We start from the raw sequence: 24,770 nt of genomic DNA on the forward strand, positions 1-24,770 counted from the left end.
AATAACCAGTGTGACCAAAAGAAACAAAAGCGGATTAAGAGCTGAATTCAGTTCCCAGTGATGAGACTTCAGCCATCATGGCGATGTGCAGATGCTCTCATTTCCTGGTACTATAGAACCTGTACCAGGGGCGCACACAGGATTTTTAAGGGGAGCTCCCCCCCCCCCCCCCCGAAAAAAATATATAGAGAGAGCTGCTGCGAATGTGGCCGTGCATGTGCAGCAGCTCCATTTCGACGGCACTGTATTGTACAGCAGCCGCGGTGCTGTCAAAGAAGCGTCCGCGGCGGTCCTGTATTGTACAATAATACAGCACTGCCGCGGACGCTTCTTTGACAGCGCCGCGTCTGCTGTACAGTACAGTGCCGCTATGTAGGGGCACTGTTTAGCCCCCGTTCTTTGCAGAGGGGAGGGGTTTCTAGAGAACCAGAAACACCCCTGCGTGCGCCCCTGTGTACATCACTGATTTTCCTGCACACCTTTATGGGATGTGAGCAGAATTAACCGAAGATTTGAGGCAGTACATCGCTGCTGAGGTTTAGGCTTCGGCGACACTTCTCTATCAATTGAATTTACCATAAATTTCCTGCCACAGGCACACACAATGTTAGAAAACACTTCGTAGTCTAATCATACCTTCCAATCATCCTGATTTGAGGGCTCTGTGCTGCCATCCAGACGAGGACAGATTTGTCCCATAGGTGGGAAATTTAGGAGGTGTCTCATTCACTGCTCCTGTGCATGGCAGAGCTGTATTGAATGGATGCCACGCTCACTGGTGAGCACCGCAATGAATGGTGTTTAGAGAGTAAGGGAGGAGAGTACAGAGCAGCCCAGCACTTCAAAAGCGATCGCATGCCTCCGGGAGTGTGGCCACGCCCCATTGTGATGTTTCAACGCCCCCGTTGTGACACGCTCCTGTCCCAATGCTAATTTCCCAAATGTTGGGGTGTATGGTCTAACTAGTTTGCCACACAAATTGGGGTTAATTTCTCCAGAATCCAATTGACCTACCAGTATGTTTTTGGAACGTGGGAGGAAGCCAGAACACCTGGAAGAAGCCCATGAAAGCAAAAGGAGAACATATAAACTCCACACAAATAGTGCCCTTATCAGATTAGAACCCATGATTCCAGCACTGTGAAGCAGAAATGTTAATCACTTTGCCAACATGCTGCCTATAGTTCTGTTTTGTGTCCAAGGCAATGAAAATTACCGATGTCTAGATCATTTGACACTTTCACCACTTGCTTCTCAAGCGGACAGAGTAGGGTTTTAGGATTCAATGCTATCCTAGTTCTCATCCTACTTATGAAACTGCTCCTTTATTTTTTGTGTCTCCGGATCCACCTCCTCTCCACTTCCTATAGTTTTCATCCAATAATCGGCTAAATCAGCCGACATACGACCGCTCGTTCAAAAGTCAGGTCAGTGTGTGCAGTGACACGATGGTGGAAAGTCTGCCCAAATGGACGATTGTCGCCTCATTTGGTTGGTCGTACCGTTTAATATTTTCGTTCCAATCTCGTTTCCGCTGTGTAGTGTGTATAAACTTCCAACCGATCCACAACAGTGAGTACGAAATTACAGTCATTGCTCACGACAACATGGCTGTAAAAAATCGCTAAAGGGACGTCTGCTCTTCCCTTTATCGTCCTAAACAAGGCTAGTGTGTATGCAGTCCATGGACCGAGCGATCGGACCATCGATCGCATGTAAAATCGCTCGGCATAAAAAGTTGGTTGAAATTTCTGTAGTGTGTACCTAGCTTTAGGCTGGGTACACACTGCAGAATGTTGTGACCAATGTGTTATCTACAACGATTGTAACTAGGACTGAAGGTCCGATTGGTCAGTCGATTCATGCGTACACACTATACATGTTTTAAGAACAACCGTCCGGCCACTAATTTTTGACAGGCACAACATCGGCTCAAAAGATTGTTATTCCATACACACTGAAACGATATATGAGCTCCCTGCAACAGTATGCCAAAGAAGTTTAAATAAAGGGCTGAACATCACTGGCAAGAAACGCCCACAAACTCAGATTCAGGAAAATAAATCACATATAAGGTCACATGTCACTTCAGAAATTACATGATACTGTAATGAGAATATGTATTTTCACATGTGATAAGAATACATGTTGTATAGACTTGCATAAAGCAACACATAAATGTCACATAGAGCATGTAAAACAGGTTTACTATTGCTTCTCCATTAAAGCACATTATTCCCATTCGCCTGACGTTTGGACACCGCATGACGTGGGAGAGGTAGAGACATATTAAATTTATATACACCCAGAAAGGAGTCACTGTTTGAGGTACTATCGCCAGTTGGTCGAGGGATTGGTTGTGATTTCTTACACACTGCAGCATTGGAAGGCGGTTGGGACAAGATTGTTAAACAGGAGGAGCAATCAAAGGAAACGACGATCTGTACTTTGGAACAACTCTCGTTTATCGTGTAAGTATACACACTAATGCGATATCTTACCAAACGGTTGTTTAGTGTGTACCTAGCTTTATCTACAACATTAGCACTAATGACTGAAGGTTCGATCGCTTGGGCGATTCATGCGTACACACTAGACATGTTTTAAACGATTGACGAAAGACCGATCGCCCGGGCAGCGACTTTTAACAACAGCCATATTGTTGTGTTAAAAAAATTGGCTTTCATACACACAGAAATGACATATGTGGTCCCTGTAGCGATATCCCGAAGAAATTTAAATAATAGGCCAACCATGTTCATTAAGAACCACCCAAAAACTCTTAAAACATGTTTTGTTCATTCATTCTGTAACACATACTTGTTTACTTGTTTTACAGCAGCAAATTCTTTTACTATTATGGATACTGTTGAAGAACAGCACCGTTAAAAGCACCTAACTGCAAATTGACTGAGGTGCGGACACCGCACCACATGGGAGACGTACAGGCAACAGCAATTTACATACACACGCCCCCAAAGGAGTCGCAGCTTGAGGAACAGTTGGTCATGAATCAATCAGAAATTTATAAACATTACGTGATCGTAAGGTGATTGGAATCAGATTATTAAACAGTATGACCAACCAAACCAAAGTTGGAGCAACTTTCAGCCATTGTGTATTTATAAACACTGAGTCGACATCCGTACGAACGGTCGTATGTCGGCTGCTTTGCACGATGATTGGGAAAAAAAACTCCAGTGTGTACCTAGTCTTAGTAGTAGGTCCTCTGCACTTCCTTTCTATACTACTTCTCTTGGAAGACTAATAAACTCCTTTGGGTTTCACTATCACATATATGCAGATGACAACCACATCTATCTATCCTGTCTGGATCTGTCACCATCTGTGTTGGCATGCGTTACTAAATGTATTTCTGCCCTACCATATTGAGTGTCCCCTTACCATGTCAAATATGTTCAAAAACTGAGCTTGTACAAATGACATTAACAAAGCTGCCCAATATCTATGTCTCTCATCCTCGCTCATTACTTACTCCCATTGCCAGTTACAGGACTTTTTTGGACTGTTCCCACTACGTGGAATAAAACTTTCCCCTAGCCTTCAATCTTCTTGAAATTTCACCTCTTTGGGCAAGTCTATCAAATTCCCAAATCACCTTGTTATACTGTCCAATTACCACCCTTCTCCATTGATCACACTAAAGTGACGTTCATTCTCTTGCTATACTCAAACAACCTACTGATACCAAACAACCATTGTTGTATGAATGGTTGTGTATAGCCCCAAAAAATGCTTATTCCCATTTCAACATGTAATATTTGGCCCTTATCCTCATGTTTCAAAGTTCTATTTTCCTATAGACGGCAAGCGTGCTGGCAGTGTCATCGTACCTTTTTGTTTGTTAATATCCAGTTTTATCTTGTGTTTATTCACAATCGTAAAACTCTGCGCATTATGCTGGCGTTGCAGAAGAAATTTTAATAATAATTTTTATAATAATATAAAGGCCTTGGTACAAGTCAGAATGTATAATGGATCCATTTAATAAATGTTGAGGGTGGGCATGTAATATTATTTATTATTATTTTAACATTTATTTATATAGGACCAGCATATTCCGTAGCGCTTGAAATTGGGTACTAGCAATCAAAACCATTTAACAGTGCACAACCCCTTAAATATTTGAAATCTAAAAACAGTTCATTGATTCACTCAAACACACAATAAACACAGGGCCGGATTAACCCGAGGTCTAACTCGACTACAGCCCAGGGGCCTTGGGCATCCAGGGGGCCCTTGAAATTGCTCAGCAGCATTATTGATCGGGGGGCCCGATCAATGCTGGTGAGCCTGTCCCTGCAGTCCTTCCCTGGCGCTCAGTAATCTCCTTACTGAGAAGATCTCATCTCACAAGATCTTCTCAGTAAGGAGCTTAGAGCGCGCCGGGGAAGGACTGCAGTGACAGGAGAAGGAGGCAAGTGCCTGGGGGGGTGGTGGGTGGATCACAGGGGGGGCCTAATAGGGAGGGGTGGCTCAGCTCACAGGGGGGCATCATGGGTCAGCTCACCTCACAGAAGGGCCTCACGGGGGAATGGAGGTCCCCTTAGCCCATTACCTTAATTCGGCCCTGAATAAACATAAGTATATTGCACCTAATAATTCATAATGAAACTGCTTAAAAAACTCTCCTGTTTGAAGTGTATAGTCACTTCGCAGCATTCTAATATTTTATCATTTTGTTTACCTAAGAATGTTAAGTGGGACCATTTGACTCCCTTTAAGTGGACCTTTTTCCAGCCCTTCTACATAATTCTATGTAATAATTGTTCACATAATGAGTCTTTTCTTTATGATGCAGCATAATCAAATGTACACATCCTGCATGTAACTGCTGACTCGTTGGCTCTCTCAGATGCAGCAGGGACCCTTGTTAATACAGAGATCATTGATCGATGTCAGTACACATTGACCCTTTTCCTAACACTTGATGCTTCATGAATGCTCATTGCTGTATTTATCGTGTGTCATCCTATGGAGGAATGTATAATTGATTTTTATTTTAACAGTGATGGTTAAAGTTAAAAAAAAGTCAGTGTACTCGCATGACTAAAGGGTCTACTTAGTAGAGTTCGACTGCTTTATTTTTGCTGCTAATCATGGAGAGACCTGCTGAATCTTCCGTGCCCTGCTCTATCGCCAGCGGTGACCCCTAGTTGTATAGGTCAAAGCCCTATCCTGACCAAACCATGCACTTTTGCCAGAGAAAGGGCTTTAACCACTCAATAAATAGACCCCTAAAGGTAATATTAGCTGTTGTTAGCCAGTTCCTAAATGGCAGAACCTACAAAAATGTACTCAATTTTGCCATATTTATGTACACTCTGTACTGTTTACTGTAAATCTGTTTTGAATGTGTATGACTTATTTTTTGCAAATGTTTTCTCCATTTAAATAAAAACTATAATAATATGGTTTAGCCTAATGATATTAGAGTTGTTAATCCAATTTTCGCTTTGTTTGCATATTCCTTAATTTATTTTTTTGGAATGGTTCAGCACCCATGTGCTGTACATTCCTTTACGTCATACATTTTTTGCGGATTTGTGTTGCTGTGCGGAATTTGCATTAAAAATGCAGATCATGCAACATTTTTTTGCAATGTCTTTACATAAACTCTGCTTCTAGTTTTGTTATCTATTTCTACAAATTGTGATGCTTTGTGGGGTTGCTCTGCCTGTCATTACTTATTGACCTCAACAACACTTCTAAAACCCATCCTCCCACTCTGTCTCTTGTCTAAATGCTGCTTGACTTATTGCTGGAAAGGTCAAGCACAGGCCTTGCAGCCAGTAACTTGGTGTGGACAATATAGGAGGTCGATAAGGAAATACACTTCTGAGATGACAGCTAGAAATGGTTAGGCATTTGTGCAAATTGCATCTAAGCACACAAAAAGGTTAAAAGTTAGAATTATAAATGATTTATGAGACTCAGCAATTTTGTCCCCTTACTTCCATGACTTGTTTAACAGTACAATTAGGTTAAATAAGCAGTTATAGAAGAACTCGAGGCAAAGACTTTTTTTCTTTTAAATTAAAATTAACCACGCCATGTTGCTGAGAAATTTGCACCTGTCCGTGCCAGTAGAGGTCACTCTCCAGTTCTCATCTATCACACACTTTCCTCACCAACAGCTACAAATGTTATTTCGCTACCCTATGTATCAATTGTTCATCACAACATATTATAATTGTATGTAATTTCTATGTATCATGATCCCTTCAATGTACAGCACTGCATAATATGTTAGCCTGATGGTACCTTAATCCGATGCAGAGAAACCTGACACCTCATACCCCGACACGATCGCACCCCAATGGTGTGTTCCCCGACAGACTCTTGAGAGCGATTGCTTGTAATACACACTTCAAAGGAACGCGCAGGGAGCCTAGAATGACGTCTCTTTGATGAGCGACTGTATTAATGTTAGGGGTGTGCACCGGCCACTTTTGGGGTTTTGGGTTCTGATTAGCTTGAGGTTTTGGGTTCTGATTGGTTTTGCCAAAACACCCCACTAAAGGTTTTGGTTCTGATTTTGGGTTTTGGGTTCTGATTTTTTTTTAAAAAAAGCATAAAAACTGCTAAAATCCTTTTTTTTTTTTTCACTCCTACACTATTATTAACCTCAATAACATTCATTTCCACTAATTTCCAGTCTATTCTGAACACCTCACACCTCACAATATTGTTTTTAGTCCAAAAGGTTGCACCGAGGTAGCTGGATGTCTAAGCTAAGCGACACAAGTGGGCGGCACAAACACGTGGCCCATCTAGGAGTGGCACTGCAGTGGCAGACAGGATGGCAGTTTGCAAGAGTTTGCTAGAGGTGGAAGATGGAATTGTCCTTGGGCCCTCCCACCCACCCTGATGTTGTTGAAATAGGACATTCGCACTTTAACAAACCAATCAGGAACAGTGAGCGTAGTTTAATCTCTGGTACTAATATTTCTGGACTGCAGGAACAGTAAACGTAGTTTAATCTCTGGTACTAATATTTCTGGACTGCAGAAACAGTGAACGTATTTATATATTGCAGTAGAAATTTTTTTATACTTTTTTAATAATTTTTTTATATATTTTTTTAATTATTTTTGTATAATTTTTTTATATTTTTTTTAATTATTTTTGTATAATTTTTTTAATTTTTTTTATGATTTTTAAATAATTTTAAAATAACAAATGAATGGACTTAGCAGAACAAAGCACAGGACACAGCACCACTGGACTCAGCAGGACAGAGCACTGGACAAAGCACCACTGGACTCAGCAGGACAGAGCACAGGAAAAAAGCACCACTGGACTGATCAGCAGGACAGAGCACAGGACAAAGTAACCACTGGATTAAGCAGGACAGAGTGACAGGACACAGGACACAGGAGCACCACTACAAACTACAACCTCCCTCTTCCCCGATCTGAGCCCGACTGAAGATGGCGGCCGCAAGCGGGGAATTTATGCAATCCGAGTCTCGCAAGATCCGACGAGAGACTTGGACGTCATAGCCTCTGTTTAATTTTTTTGCCCGCCGGAAATACCTGAACAGTGCTCGGATCCCGTCGGATCCGCACTGTTCGGGTGGGCTCGGATTAGCGCAATCCGAGCCCGCTCATCTCTAATTAATGTTGCTGTTAAGGTATTAATTTAAGGAGGCGCTCGCTCTACAATCTACAAGCCTTTGTAAAGCACATTGTACAGCCGGGGCCTCCTTAAATTAACACCTTAACAACAACATTAATACAGTCGCCCATGAAAGAGACGTAATTCTAGGCGTCCGTCATGTTCATGCATCGGAATCCTTTGAAATGTGTATTAAGCAGTCGCTGTCAAGAGTCTGTCAGGGAATACACCATCGGTGTGATCGTGTCTGAGTATGCGGTTTCGTGTTTCTCTGCTTTGATATGAAGACTACCACTGATGTTGGCGCTTCACAATTAGCGATTATTGTTAATCAGTTTTCTGAAATTCAATCACATATCCACATTTCCTCAAAGCACTTCTACCAGTTTTTGCAACTTCGCCACTTTCATAGTGTTGTTAAAGATCGCCTTTTATCCCAACCTCTCTCCACATTTGAAGCCCTCTGTCTACGCCAATCTTCAACCAAAGGTCTAATTTCAACACTTTACTACGAACTTGCTCCCTCTTCTTCAAGTTTTAGAGCCCCCAAGGAACTGACCTGGGAACGGGACCTTGGTGAGAAGCTCTTGGAGGAGGAATGGTCTCAGATATACGAGAATGCCGCCTCTAGTTTCATCTGCATTAGAATCAAAGAGAACGTCTACAAACTGCTATGCCGATGGTACTATGTGCCTTCGCGTCTTAGTAGAATTCTCCAAGACTCGTCTGATCGGTGCTGGCGAGGGTGTTCCCAAGAAGGCACATTCCTCCACATATGGTGGTCGTGCCCAAAACTCTCAGGCTTCTGGGCTGAGATTAGAGGCCTGATTAATTCAATTTTACATGTGGACATTCCCCTGGAGCCCAAATTCTCCATGCAGTCCATAATTAATAGAATCTAGCAGACTCAACGGATGGAGTACATGACCAGTATTATTCGGAACACTTCGAGAGCTTTCACCAAGGTTTGGGACCCATGGTTAGCCTCCTTTCAGGCGTGCCCACCTTTTACATAATCTAGTTCTAACACCTTATTTCTTTCTTGGACTTCTTTCCCCTTACATTGGATCTAGTCACTTCTCATTCTCCTTCCTTTTCCCTCTTTTCTCTTGCTCCTTTCTTCTTCTATATCCTCTTTTTCCTTCTTTCCTCTTTCAACAAAAACTATGGGTCACTCGCTACTTCTAAATTTAAAGGTTCGGTTGACCTAGCGTTTCATATGTATTACTCTGGTCATTGATTTGGTTACTTCTTGTCTATTTTTGATAACTTTTTTTAATTTGTCAATCGTTCTTTGCTGTTATTTTGACCTTGCAAAATAAAACTTTTTTAAAAAAAACGATTATTGTTATTAATAATAATAATAATAATAATAATAATGTCATTTTTACATTACGGAGCTCAATGCATGCCCACATTCTGGATTTGTGAATTGCACCATGAAAATCAATGTGTTCCTAGTTTTGTGGGCTTCTCATTATACTACCACTTTAGGACCTCAAACCTTCATTGCTTAAAACTTTTCAATTTTTCTTTGAAAATGCTGCTCAGACCGTATTATGTGTCACTTTTGTGTGTTTACCTGTTTTTGTTACATTGGTCAAAATATGCGCAAAAGCATGTCTTCCCATATGAAGTGTGTCTGGAAGGTTTTATTGTCAGTATACGCTGACATCTGGTTTTCACCATCACTGAGAATGTAAAATGTGTAAGGAGAAAAATGCTCTGCCTCCTAGTCAACTCCTCTCTCAATGTACCTACTTCTACTCTTTAGTCTCATTTAAATAAATTTGTCCTGCAAAACAAGATCTAATGTTTGCTTGTGGATACATAACGAATGTGTGTTTAGCCTGCATTCAGCAAGGACCATCCCTGATAAGCCTGGTTTCTCCCATCAGAGGAGGTTAAATTTTGCACCCCTTCAGATGCTGCCATGTTGGCCTGCAAATCCATTTGCTTAACTGTAAATACATGTGTATTTGCAAAAAATATAACATTTTTCAAGACCCATTGTAAATGAAAAATATAATAGAAAATCTTATTTTGTTCAATTTATCATTGAAAGGTCACCAGGGCAGCTGAACGAGGCTCAGCTCCCTGGCGATACTGCCTGGCAGCAGTAAGTGGATTCTTACCACTCTCCAGACCAGTGCAGGGTTCTTCGGCACATACATGAGCAGACTCGCACATGCACACTGAAAACCTGGACTTGGGCTTCCAGTTCCAGATTTACAAACAAAAATGTAATAAAGTAAAAAAAAAAGAAGAAGCAAAAACATAGACAAAAAAAGAATAAAAAACGTTATTTAGAAAAACATAAAAAAAGGATGTATTTTAACAATAAATAATTTTTCCTTCTTCAGGAAACCCGGCTATCACTATCTTTAGATGGCAATTGCAATAAAAGGACAGTTGTGGAAGTTGTAGCTCCTCTGACGATGCTAAATAGGCTCCCCCATATCCGGTGAAAACTATCATTAAGAGGGAGGGCTTCTTAAATCCATTTTTACCAGATTTTTTGCTTATTTGATGAATAGAACCCTATAGTTTTATATGACATAAGCACTGAAGGAGGTGCATATTCTGTAGTTTCATAGATTACCTTTATTGTCATTTTATAACTGTTCAGTAAAATGTATAGGCATTATTATTATTATTATTATTATTATTATTATTATTATTATGTTTACTATTATTTTTATTATTTATTCATAAGGCATCACAGATTTCATAGTGCCGGATACAGATGCAAGTAACAAATAGATGAGGTAATACACAGAAGTAGCGCAGATGAGTGCAGCAAAATACATGACAGGACATACAAGGGAGTCAGACAGTAGATAGACATGGGACAGTAGGTAGAGAGGACTCTGCCAGCAAGAGCTTACATTCTGAATGGAGGGGTGGTGAAGTGAGAAATAGTAGGACCAACAAGGAGAAAATGTGGATGGTAGCAACGGAAGAGGAGGTGATGAATAAGATGGCCAGGAGATGGTTGTCACAAATCGGGATCTTAGCCGCACTTACCTTATCCGCCGCTGTCATATCACGGCTACCTGGGTCCCTTCTGGTCATCTGCAGCATTCCCGTTCTCCACACCTTCGTTTGTAAACAAACACATACTGTTTGTTCTGCTGCATGGGCGCGGCCATCTTGGATGCAGTCAGGTGATCATTCCAAACCAACCAGATTCAGAAGCTGTGATCACATGAACTGATCAGCCAATAGTTGTTTGGGACATCCTATTTAAACCTGCTGCTGTGATCTGTTCATTGCCAGAACAACACACTTCTCTCCAGAGGATAGTTCTTGGCTTCAGTGTTCCTGACTGCATTACAAGTGCAGTGTTCCTGACTGCATTACAAGTGCAGTGTTCCTGACTGCATTGCAAGTGCAGTGCTCCTGACTGCATTACAAGTGCAGTGTTCCTGACTGCATTACAAGTGCAGTGTTCCTGACTGCATTACAAGTGCAGTGTTCCTGTCAGAATTACAAAGTGCACTGTTCCTGTCTGCATTACTAGTGCACTGTTCCTGTCAACATTTCTAGACTGCTCATTCCCTGCTATATTCTACAATGAGCAAGAAGATCATCCAGGCTGCTAAGTTCTGTTTCACTCCTGCTCCAGCTAGTCCCAAGGGTCCCGAATCGGATCAAGAAATTCAGACGACCGTGACAATGGTAGGATAGGCGAGCTTGAAAAGGTGAGTTTTGAGTGTGCATTTGAAGGGCTTAAGTTTGGGGGAGAGTCTAATGAGGCAGGGTAGGGAGTTCCAAAGATTGGGGGCAGCACGGCAGAAGTCTTGGAGGTGAGCTTGGGAGGAGGTAATGAAAGGTGAATTGAGGCGGAGATTAGAGGCGGAGTGGAGTGGTCAGGTAGGTATGTACTTCGAGACAAGGTCAGAGATGTAAGGGGGAGAAGTGTCAGTAAGGACTTTGTAAGTGATAGTAAGGAGCTTGAACTGAATTCTAAAATGGATAGGGAGCCAATGAAGGGATTTATGCAGAGGAGTAGCGGAATAGGAGTGACGGGAGAGGAAGATGAGCCTAGCCACAGCATTCTGTATGGCCTTAAGGTCAGAAAATTGAGAGACAGGAATGCCATTGAGAAGGAGGTTGCAAGACAAGAAATTATGAATGAAAAGGGACGGAATTTCTGGATGCTACGCATCCTTCTTTCTCTTCATATCTTGAATAATCATTATGAATTAGAGTTGTACTATTGCTTATTCTAATATAAAAATAGATTCAACAATACCAAAATAACAATACCCTAGCGGCCAAAGAGCATATAAAATGTTTACATGGATTCACAACTTTAGCAAGCAATACCTTTTTTTTTAAAATAACTTAATTTATCAGTTTTCAGGGTTTACAGAAAGAGAACACAATCAATAAATGAAAGCACACATTTAATACTTAAGGAACATACAGGAAAACACAATTACTTGTCACTTACATCATATAGAGTCTCTATAGTACTTTGTTCTTTGTTAGGAATAACAAAAAAGTGTGCATAAAAGCATAGATTTCTTCTTTAACCATAAATGTACCATTCTTTCCAATCTAAACAAGTGATAACTTGCTTTTACCCAGCGTACTCTTATTTTCCTTAACAGCAAACTGTGCTTAAATAGAACATGTACTTTTTCAGTGTGATGTTCCTTGAAAGAACAATAGGGAACTAGTCTACTTCTATTCAGGTTTTAGGAGATGCTGTTACTTTATGATGGGGCTGCTGCCGTCTTAGCGGTACCAGAATTTAAAACTCTAATGCTTGTAAAATGAAGATTGCATATACAGACTGTGTGGCCTTTGTGGTGGCAAATTATAGTAAATTTCATTCCTCCATTACTGATATCATAGAAAAATTGCTTGGAAGCTGTAAAAACTCAAATTAATTATTTGCACTAAAAATCAAAACAGATAAAAAAGTCAAGGGTATGTTGCTATAATGTAGTTATCACATTATTGTAGTGCTAAAATCTTAGCCATTGGAAATGTGAGTCAAATATCTATCTATCTATCTATCTATCTATCTATCTATCTATCTATCTATCTATCTATCTATCTATCTATCTATCCATCCCATCGGCTAATTATTATTATCACATTTTGAAACTTACCATATTAGTAACTACTAACAATCAGGATGCATTAGAACAAATAATACCTGGTAATTGTAGAGGGGGCAACAAATTTAAGCTTCTTAAGAGGGAAGACTATCATTTAAAAGTATAATTTAGCTATAGATACCCTGGTTCTCTTATTTGGTTTTGAAACAATACCCCCTCCACCCCAATTATATATAGGAATAAAACAGATTTTTTTCTCGACTAAATACATACAATTAATGCCTTTTGTTAAATTATTTATTTACAAAGGGGAGGAATGAGAACAAAAACATTTAGTAGCAATATGGAAACATTCAGGTCATTCCCTTTCGTGGCCTTGTTTGTTAGACTAAAGCTAGGTACACACTACAGGTTTTTCACTCGATTATTGTTCCAGCCACACAATAAATGACTGTTAGGTCTCATATCGCATTAGTGTCTACACGCCAACAATGATGTTTTATCGTAACAAAGCACATCGTATTGTTTGAATTTATTTTATAACCGGACTAAAAATCTCAGTAAACTATGAAGCAATGTTGTTCCAATTGTGCAGTGTGTATGTAGTAATGACCATCTGTAAGACAATTCTGCCGATAGTTCCTCCAACTACGCCTCTCTGGACATGCATATTTAAATATATGGTATTGTCTCTTACGTCTCCCTCTTGCTGTGTTGTCTAAACATGAAGCACATGGAAAAAGTTTTCTTTTCATAGCGAAACAATCAATAATAAACATTTTTACATGGTCAATATGTCATCTATGTGTTCCTTTATACAGGTGTATACAGCATGAATTGTTAACACATGTACTGGTGTGTTATGTCCACATTTATTTTTTTGTTGTTTCATATACCTCTATTTATGTGTGTTTAATGCTCCAGCGCTACAGGTATATTATATATATATATATATATATATATATATATATATATATATATATATATATATATATATATTTATTTATGTATAGCTACCTCTTATGGGTAGTATCAACCATATGGACAAGTCCATATTTCAGTTCACCATAGAAACCAAAAATTTATAGGCACAGGGTACTCCTTAAGTTTTTTAACTTTTTAATAAATTTTAATTGCCTTCTTTCTGTTCCTTTTTATCTTCCTAATTCCTATGTCTGTGCTTTCCTCTTTTATGTCCACATTGGCTATGGGTCCCTCTCTTTTCTTTTGCTGTGTTGCTGTGCACACTTCATCACTTAGTTTTCTTTTTGTCAATAGATGTCACTGTTTCACTTATCATACTAATCGATTCTGTTATCGTTAATTATTAACACAGTTTACTAACAAGTTTAACAAAGTTTTAATGACCACTTTTCATATTTACTTTTTTCAATGTTAGTTCAGATTCTCTTCAACTTTCATTGCTCATTGTTCTTAAAATCTGACCATTGCTTCTGTATCTGGAACCTGCTTCTTCCCCCCCCCACCCCAAGTTTATCACATAGAATATTAATCAGCTTCTGCATTTTTATTTCCTTTCTGTAATTCATTTTTTGGTATTTATTTTTGTTTGTGACAATAGTAGTCATGTTGGTCCAGCACTATGACCATCATCTCCATCTTCCTCATTGCTTTGGCTGTTTCACCTCTTCCAGTGGCATTTCTTCTTCTCCTTCCCCCTCCACTCCTTCCTGCTTATAAAGATGCTGCTAGTGCATACGTGGGCGTTAGCAGTTGGTGTGGACCAATCATGACAGCTCTAGCTGCCCAGTGGAGCATTGTGAGTGAGCGTCCATACTTCTTTAGTGTTCGTCCATGGTGGTATTTGCAGCTCTGCATTGACACATTTTAGTAAGTATTTTGAGCTTTACGAACGGATTCAATGCTTTCTATAGCAAATTGCATTGCTATTATACCAAGGAAAGTACTTTAGTACATGAGACTTTATTTTGATCATTTTTCTCTGTGTATGGAAATATTATAATACAGATTCTATAATATTTTATAGAAATTTTAGGATGGCAGCTGACAAGAGTGTTGAGCTGATTAAGTAATTCATTAGGACTATAGATCCCATCCCTGTTTGTGGCAAGCCAAGTCCAAAGAATATTCCAATAGGCAGAAGAGGATCTTGGCTTATTAGGACTTGGTGAGAATGAGCCTTCCCCATTATCCAGAGGCTACTTTAGATCAAATTCATATTTGACATCCACTATGGCCATTAGGATAATGCTGAAGAATCCTTTGCCGTTCTAGAAATAGGATCCACTTTTAGAGGGTGACATAATTCTCACATTTGCCATCTATTGCCCCGCCACAGTTTGGGAAATTCCACAATTTGTCAAAATCTTTCGGCAATAATTTGCCATTCCTCGACTGTCGATGGGAACTGCTATACATGCATCTGTTCTCAAACTGCCTATTTACATTTGTGTTTTCATTACACAGCCATCTGTCTTCAGTGAGGCAGAATTGTGTGATGTGGCAGAGAAATCTGTGATGACGACGCCTCTCACCCAGCAGACAGAATATCACCAGCAAACCACACAGCCAACCACACAGCAATCTCCGTAGGCAACAAACTGGCAGGAGGGGGAAGAAAAGGGGACGTGAGCCCGAACAAAGCGCCGTCCTGACTGGCCAGATAATAGAATCGGCAAACCATTTAATGCGAAAGGAGCTGACAACTGTGAACTGTTGGGAGAGTCTGTCACAGAAAAAATTAAAGGGCTGCTGGTTAAGAGCAGAGTGGATTTAGACCATTTAGTTACTGAAGTGCTCTATAGGGCGCTAAGGGGGAAAATTACAGCACATACTAGATTGACAGTGTGAAGATATGTGGTTCCCAAATCACTCAGACACGGTATTAGAGGAAAAATAGAAGGATGATTTATTCTGCAGATCAGGATTAAATACAGCACGACTCCTTAACGGTAGCAGGTCCCACAAGTGAGGAAATTAGTTCAAATAAATCCAGTGGGATAGGGACAGCACAGTACCTTTAACAGTAGCAGGTCCAACAAGTCAGGAAATCAGTTCAGGTAAATCCAGTGAGATATGATCCACAGCAACTCTCTGACAGAGCATCACCTCTTGGCCAAAAGTTAATCACACAAGTCCAGCTTCCCGTTAGCCTCTTTTATCACCTCCTAATCCCCCTTTGGGATCTGCCTGCCCAGTGAAGTTGCAAAAGGTCTTGATTGGTGGGCTGCTTACATTATCCAGCCCCCTCTCCTACCTTCCCAGGTGTCTTCAATCAGGTGAGCCCTACTGGGTCTGGCTCCTGACTGGCTGTAGAGCTCACTAATGGACAATAGGGAGCAAACAGAAATAACAATGATATCTTAATTCACTTAACATCTGAGTGTTCCCTGTGGAGGTGGAATTTAGCCCCTGAAGTTCTTTTCCAAGGAGATGTTATAGATACCTCACTGATACTTCCTGATAACAACATGGCTGAAAAGTGCAGTTCAGGTATGGAGTAGATTAAGGGGTTGTAACATCATACACCATGCCCGTTATTTTACAGACAGTCTGCTCCCGAATACATGATCAAGATTTCTTCCGAGTCTCCTTAAATGGGTGTCCTCCTTCTGGATGACTGGGGTGACAAGCTGGCGCAGCTCCAGGAATGTGTGATCATTCATCAGCAGGAAATTCCTGAAGTCATCGGGATTGTTGTCCCATATCCCCTGTAGCAGTGGCATATGTTGTGAAAAAGAGTGTCTCCTCCTGGAACCAACAAGTGCAATTCTTTCTTCTTCTTTTCCATTCAGTGTTTGCAGCGTTCTTGCCAGGGCAAAAGCAACAAAGCACAAGCTTTTCGTTTATTTTCAGGGGTGATCATTATATTACAATAAATCATAACAAGTGTACAGTTATGAAAGGAGTTGCTGAACGTACATTATACACAAATCTGAACAATGGAATAAATGGCGATGATGGTATTTCCCATTTCTAGATGTATGTTTGTGGGTATTGTCTGCGCTTAGGTTCAGCCCTTTATTTAAATTAATTTAGCTTATTGCTGTTGGGACGACATATATCTGTGTACGGAGTCAATGGTTATGACAGACAGTATATTGTATAAAATGTGTATAGTGTGTACCCATAAATTGGCATGCTGATCGGTACTGTCAGTCGTTAAAGTTGGTAAAATCGTTAACGATATCGCATTGGGAGAAATATTTTGTAGTGTGTATCTAGCTTAAGATAGGATTTTTACTAGCAAATGAAGCACTATAGAGCTAGTTTTACTAAGACAGAAAAGGACTGCCATGTACATGGTGTTTGACAATAGTACTAGGAATAGGACTGGCTTCTTTATTTCAGCAAATCAAATGATAACCTTTCTCTTTGTAAACAACAGCAAATAAGATTCAGCAAATTAGGTCTCTTCTAAGTATAAATCATTTTTTTTTTTTTTTACTGGATAACATGTTATCTTTTTATTTTTCATATCAAAATGATTGTACCTCTAGTTACAACATACAATGATTGTCTTAGCCCAGCAACTTTTGCATAAGATATGTCATACTTACCTACTTTCTTCAGCTCTCTTCCGGAAGCCAGCCAGTGGAGGTGGGCGTGAGGGGGCGGGGCGGCCAAAATTGCGGCGATTCACCGGGAATCGCGGCATTTGGGATCTAATTCTGCCCACTTCACTTCCTAGTGAAGTGGGCAGAATTCGGGAGATTGCCACACTCACCGGGAGTCCGGGAGACTCTCGCAACATGCGGGAGTCTCCCGGACATTCTGGGAGAGTTGGCAAGTATGAGATATGTTGTATTATTGCAATTGCATGATTTGAAAAAGTAATAGAGAATTGCAAGTTGTTGAAAGTCATAGAAATCTAAGGTATTTTGTTGTTTTGTTGCCTTTTATCTAAATTCCCTGAAAAGTAAGAAAGGAGACATTGTAGCTTTATAGATTACCTGGTTACTGATTATTTACTACTAGAAAATATTGAAAGCAGAGGTCAATTGCTATATTTTATTTATATATATATATATATATATATATATATATATATATATATATATATATATATATATATATTATATATGTATTTATACACAAAACATCATGGAAAATATATTTTGTGCAGCTCAGATTAAGAATGGATTTCTGAATGAAGTGTTTCCAAGTAAATGTATCTTAATCATTATCCATGTACAATTGCCTCATCCTCCGCTATCTCCCACACATATATTTTACTTGTTTATGGAAGATGAAAGATTTTAAGTAACACCCTCCCCCTCTCTGCACAGTTTCTAGCTTGCATTTTCTATTGTAAAGGGAAATTAGATTATGATTTAAAAAAGCAAACCTTACCCTAAATATATGTTATTACAAAAATTTGCTGTTTACTACATTCTAGATCAATGCAACAAAGAGTTTTAAAAAAAAAGCCTGGTCTGAGCATTTTACAATTCAAAGCACTAAAATAAAAAAAACAAACAAAATGTGTTAAAATGTGACTAATGAATAAAATGTTTGCATATTAAGTGTAGCTCATAATATGACACCTTTCCAAAACTAAACAGGCCTGATTTAGGCCTGATTCATTAAAGGATGTAAATACAGATTCATGCTGTGTATTGAGTAAAATTGCACAGTGCATGCTGAAAAAAGGACTACACGCCAGTGTCGCAAGTACGTCCAAATCATCTGCGAACGCAAAGGTTACATCCGACAGTCTACAATTTCATAGGTGCGGGGAACGTGGGAGGGAGGGGGTGTATGCATGTAATCAATGTACAGTAGGGCGTGCTAAGGTTGAGCAAACACACATCCATCTGATTCAAGCTCTGGGCATCTCTCAGGAGTGTGATTTTCAGCCATATCACTTGCACTAGCTATAGCGCAGATGTAAGCACTGATTAATTGTGATGATAGATGGGTATGCATGCCACAACATGTGTTTGCAATTCGAAGCAGGCGTAAAAAGGCATTTTATACACAGTAGGCTTTGAGAACAGCTCAATAAATATATTTGGTGGAGGAAAAAAGGAAAATGTTTTTATTTTTTAATATCTTTTTTTTTAATGATTATATAATTAACAGGTCACAATAATTGAATATTTTTTCCCCTGTATGTTCTACTGGGAATTTATATTGCACATATGTATTGGTTGTATCCTGCAGTGTGTTGTGCCTTTCTCAATATGGCAAGTGCTATATATGCAGAGCATACTTAGATTCAACAAGAGATGTTTCTTCAGATCCGCTTGTAGTTGAATACGGACGTACGTATGTCCAAATTCTGTGCGTTTTTAAAAAAACGGGCCTTAATGAAACAAGACCTACATCATCATCAATAATAATAATAATAGGAAAACAGCCATATTGTGGGCCTGTTTATTAAGGTTTGAAAAAGTCTATATTCAACTTTAATTTTTATTTGCTCTTGAACATTTGCTCTTTAAGGAATTCAGCAGTAAAATGAAGTGAGTGACACAGACTTTACCAAGGGTGTAAAGTTCTCTAGTTACCCCAATACAGCGTTGAAGGGGTGGGACCAATAATTATGTGGATTTTGAAGATGAATAATGAATACCTCATTAATCGATCATAATAGATAAGAAAAGAAGAAAAAACGGGAGAAGGTGCCTCGTGTGATATTGTATGACAAATTGAATTTTAATAAAAATACTTATAAACACTCCTAAGAGGCATAATATAGAACATAATATAATATCCCCAATATATGTGGGCAGCATGGTGGCAAAGTGGTTAGCACTTCTGCCTCGCAGCGCTGGGGTCATGAGTTCAATTCCCAACTCTGTGTGGAGTTTGTATGTTCTCCCTGTGTTTGCGTGGGTTTCCTCCGGGTGCTCCGGTTTCCTCCCACACTCAGCGCTGGTGCTAGGGTTCACGGCGCCCTAGGCAAAATTTCGCCGCCCCCCCCCCCCCCCCCGACTCGAACACACTAAAAAAATAAGTAGATTTTACTTACCTTTTCTTTCTTTTCTCTAGCTGATCCGCGCCTTCTTCACACAGGAGGCGGAGTGATGCATGCTGGAAGGGGAGGGGGGCGCCAGGAAAGAACTTTACTTCACAGATGCGCCGCGGATACTGAAAAACAGCACCGCCGCCGCTGCAACCCTCTCCTGAGCCGCTGACTAGATTAGAAAATCCAGTCAGCGGCGCCCTGCAGGTCCCGGCGCCCTAGGCAACTGCCTAGGGTTGCCTAATGGGAGCGCCGGGCCTGCCCACACTCCAAAAACATACTAGTGGGTTAACTGGCTGCTATCAAAAATTGATCCTAGTCTCTCTCTCTGTCTGTGTGTGTGTGTGTATGTTAGGGAATTTAGACTGTAAGCTCTAATGGGGGCAGGGACTGATGTGAATGAGTTCTCTGTACAGTGCTGAGGAATCAGTGGCGCTATATAAATAAATGGTGATGATGATGATGATGATAAATATTCTGAAATAAACGTGCAGAATAGTCGTACCGAAAACTAGGATTATTCAAGCGGAAAAAGATCTTATGTCCTTCCTGGGATAGGACCGATGGCAAGGAATAGTCCCATGAGGCGATAGTATGGATCGGTCAGTGCATCTGCAATCTCATCCTCTCTGGAGATGGTGTATGGTTGTGGGAGGATCATTTATGCTGCACTAAATTGTAGAGCGCCGGGGAGATCACAATTATTCTTTTTCTACACTGGGACACAAGCCAGCTTCACTTAGTATAATGTGAGGTTGGGGTATAATATGCATGAAAACATCCCACTTCTTGGCCCTACTAGGTGCGATGTGAGACCATGGAAATGCCCCTTTCCTTATTTCTATTGTAGAATGATGGGAGAAAGTTATAGCTCCCAGTCAGATGGTGAGGCTCTCTATAATCCTGGGCATCCGCTTGTGCATTGGGGTCTGGACTCTAACCAAGCCTAATACTGTGGACTCTGCACCAGTTTCCCTAGTGTTATGGTAAAATGGTTATTTACCAGCCTTCATGGTGAGGTGGGTGCTGAGAGAGTAACAATTAGTTCCAAAATGTATTCTTGTTGCACTTCCTGGGTTTTGTGGTGGAGTCATTGGGTACAACAATACTAACCGCATGCTGTTGTACCCCAAAGCAAGGGTACCCTCTCATCCCTATAATTACTGACACAAATTAATTATACTGTTTGTGTTACTGATTTGAATAAGCATATATCATAGTTAGTTCTAATTAGCCAAAGAATATTTATCTGTAACAGTAATTAAAATTTTGCATTGACAATCCCTCAGATGGGGGCTAGTCAGGTAATGCTTTTGTAATTAATTTTCACTAATCCAAGTTTGAAAAAAAAATAGAACTCAAATGATTGAATTCTTCTCTCTAGTAAAAAGAAAGGAAAAGAAAACTCACTCCTACGCCCAATTGCTCCAATTCGATGCATTAATCAGTCTTTCTGAGAGGAAATACTTCTCTGCAGACTGTTCTCTGGGTCCTGAAAGGTTGAAGCTGAATAAGAAAGATTTATGCAAAATTATATTTTCCACTGTCAGCTACTATGTACAGTATTTGTGTTTGACATGCTCAAACTGGGAAAATCCACAGAAACATACCAAAAATGTAAAAGTGACTTTTTTCAGGCCCTCATTAAGGGCATTGGGCTGCATGTACAGTCATGGCCAAAAGTTTTGAGAATGACACAAGTATTGGTTTTCACAAAGTTTGCTGCTTCAATGTTTTTAGACCTTTTTGTCAGAAGTTGCTATGGTATACTGAAGTAAAATTACAAGCATTTCATAAGTGTCAAAGGCTTTTACTGACAATTACATTAAGTTTATGCAGAGTCAATATTTGCAGTGTTGACCTTTCTTTTTAAAGACCTCTGCATTCGCCCTGGCATGCTGTCAATCAGCTTCTGGGCCACATACTGACTGATGGCCGCTCAGTCTTACCTAATCAATGCTTGGAGTTTTTGTTTGTCCACCTGCTTCTTGAGGATTGACCACAAGTTCTCAATGGGATTAAGGTCTGCGGAGTTTCCTGGCCATGGAAACAAAATTTTGATTTTTTTGATCCCTGAGCCACTTAGTTATCACTTTTACCTTATGGCAAGGTGCTCCATCATGCTGGAAAAGGCATTCTTTGTCACCAAACTGTTCTTGGATGATTGGGAGAAGTTGCTCTTGGAGGATGTTTTGGTACCATTCTTTATTCATGGCTGTATTCTAAGGCAAAATTGTGAGTAAGCCCAATCCCTTGGCTGAGAAGCAACACCACACATGAATGGTCTCAGGATGCTTTACTGTTGGCATGACACAGGGCTGATGGTAGCGCTTACCTTTCTTTCTAATATTATTCACAAATATATACAAGAGGATAAGAAATATGATGATCACTACCACATGTCAGATCAGTTGCTGCCGTCCTTTCCCTGTCAGGTGGCAATGATTGTACCCGGATATATTAAGGTATACAGTGGTTACCACCACATTGCAGATCTGTTATCAACATCCTCTCTCTATCAAGTGGCAGCGGATTGTGCCCTAATGTCAATTGGGTTCCGTGTATGTTGCAGGATGTTCGTCACTACACTCTGGACTAGTTGCCTAGCAACTGTGGCAGGATCCTCTCATTCTATACAGCTGGGACTTCATTGATTAAGCTGGCTACTATGTTAAAGCAGCCAGAGCCTCCTCAGCCCTCGGCTTGGCAATGGCAGCTGTGCAGCTGTCTTCAATCACTTGCTGCACTCATGCACTGCTGCAGCTAATCATCCTGCAGTCCCTCGTTGGTCCTGCTGGCTTTATAAATCTTTTTCTGTTACATAACAATGCTGGTGATAGTTTCTGCTTGACCTAGTGTGCCTTAAATCCTGAACCTGGTTTGTCTCACAGTGTTTGGCTTGGATTGTATATCGTTAATACCAGGTGAGGGCTGGCAAATATCAGCTCGTGGGCAAGACTCGACTCAGCAGCCTATATTAAAGGGAAAAAAATGCAGGTGGCACAGTGACTCAGCCCAAGGTAGTCACTATGGGAACGGCCGGGGGGGGGGGGGAGGAGGGTAAGATGCCCCCCTGTCCAATAGCCCAACCTGCCACTGGGTATTACTGTCTTCTCCTGCACCTGAGCTTGGCTTATTAAACAGAAACAGATCTGCATTTATCTCTACCTGCCCTGACCCCTGGCTTGTTAAAAGAATAGTAGTGATGACTTTTAGTTTAGTAGACTTCAAAGTCATTGTAAACCTTCTTTATCTAATAAGCAAGAGGATCTTAAGTCAAAATAGTATTTTGTAACATTCATAAACACATGACTAGAGGTTTGGAAAACGAGACAAACTTTAATGTAAAACCCTGGCATTTTCCTTTCCTATAATTACTGTATTCGCTCATGACCTGCCTACTCTGTTGCTTAAATAATTTGTCTTATATGATGTGTAACCTTTTACCTCAGAGCCATATGTTTTTTAGATTGGTGAAGTCTTAGGTGATTGAAGACAAGTTCAAGCCTAAAATTATAATGTCTTATCTTATTTTATATTAGTTCAAACATACCCAAGGCAGACTTGGATTGTAAGAAAATGTGAAACAGCTTTTTGCAAATTGAAACCACATTGTTGTTATCTTTCTTCAAAGGCATAGCACCCACCAGTCTGAGGTAACATTGTAGAAAGAAATAGCTATGGGCTAGCACTACACATTTTTGGGAAGCTTAAATACCTCAAGCCAAAAGCATTCAACTTATGGGAATAGACTACATATTCATATATGTCACATTTCTTATGCCATAATATAAGATGTTTTGACAAATTGATCTTTTCGTCAAATTGATAATTGAACATCATTTTTTTTACATTTTATTAAACTGTTCAGTGATTTTCTCTCATTCGTATACAGTCTAGGGGGTACATGTATTAAACAGAGCTTTTTGCAAGTTGCCGATATTCAGCAAGTTTAACAGCTAATTTTAAAGCGGCAATATGTTTAAAGGCAAGATTTGCCTTTAAACACATTGCCATTTAAAATTTAGCTGTCAACCTTGCCGAATATTGGGGACTTGCAAAAAGCTCTGTTTAATACATTTACCCCTAGGAATGAGTTGTATTGAGCTAAGATCAAATTCTTAAACATTGTGGTAGGGATATGATATATTGGTCTATAATCTATATGCATTGTGTCAGTTTTGTTTTTATATTTCCTGTCAATTATTTCTTTACTTTCTTACTTTATTTTCTCCAGGACATTTCTGTAGGTCACCTGTGTTAAATTTACACTAGACCAATGTCCTCAATTGTGAATGACTGTGACTGGCAACTTTATTTGTTTTCTGTTAAGGGAGGAAAAGGTGGCTGCAAGATAAATGATCATGAAATGATATCTAGTAATACACACTTCTTACAATTCTTATGCGAAGCCCGTACAGCTATCATGTTGGCCATAACTGAAGTATATATTGATCACAGTATCTGCATTGTCCCTAGAAAACTCCTCATTCTCTTATTTTAATGTCTGGCTCCTACTGTTGTTTTTGGGCTTAGTTTGTAGCATATAAAAATCTAATTTGTGCAGTTTTGTAAGCAGCTAATTGTAATAACACATTTTATGGCATTTTTACTTCCATAGGACTGAAAGATGAGATCTCTATATTTTACAAGGTGTTACATAACTGAATGAATGTTAAATAAGAGCTGTTTTGGGTGAGATGCGAAAATAAAAGAGAGCAGGCTTAAGAGAGGTGTGAAGCTAACACAAAGCAGTGAGAGGTGTGAAAGTCCATTTTCCAACAGATATATAGATCTCTTGAAATGTAGGTTACTATATAAAGTCATGTGGTTGTGTGGATAATAGGTTTGATGTAATTGAACAATAGAAACGTTTTCTGGAGTGATGTAGAAATGCAGAGCCACAGGTAACTTGTGCAAAGCTGGGTACACTGTACAGAATTTTCCGACCAATATGTTATCTATAACGATTTTACCAACGACTGGAAAAAAAAAAGTCCCAATCAGCATATTGATTCATGCACACACACTATACATGTTTTAAAAGATTTACCCTCAGATCTGTGCTCTTCAACTGTCATAACCATTGTGTGAATTGATCA

The sequence above is a fragment of the Mixophyes fleayi genome, chromosome 2 (genome assembly GCF_038048845.1).
Source record: "Mixophyes fleayi isolate aMixFle1 chromosome 2, aMixFle1.hap1, whole genome shotgun sequence".
In the NCBI taxonomy this organism is placed as follows: Eukaryota; Metazoa; Chordata; class Amphibia; order Anura; family Limnodynastidae; genus Mixophyes; species Mixophyes fleayi.